Source organism: Chrysochloris asiatica, unplaced genomic scaffold (assembly GCF_000296735.1).
Source record: "Chrysochloris asiatica unplaced genomic scaffold, ChrAsi1.0 scaffold00554, whole genome shotgun sequence".
NCBI lineage: Eukaryota > Metazoa > Chordata > Mammalia > Afrosoricida > Chrysochloridae > Chrysochloris > Chrysochloris asiatica.
This window is the reverse complement of record NW_006409072.1, coordinates 202,414-202,642: the sequence shown is the minus strand read 5'-3', so window position 1 is coordinate 202,642 and position 229 is coordinate 202,414.

Sequence of the window (229 nt, the reverse complement as noted above, 5' to 3'; positions counted from 1 at the left end):
GTCAGAATTGGAGGAAGGTTCATTAACAACCTGCAATATGTAGATAATACAATCTTTCTTACTGATAGAGAAAAAAACTTAAAATTCTTACTTATGAATATCAAAGATTACAGCCTCACAAATGCACCATTAAGTAATCTCATGATAATTGGAGAAAATACTGTAGTTGTCAAAGACTTTGTTTTGCTTGGATGCACTATCAACATTCATGGAAGCCAAAGTCAAGAAT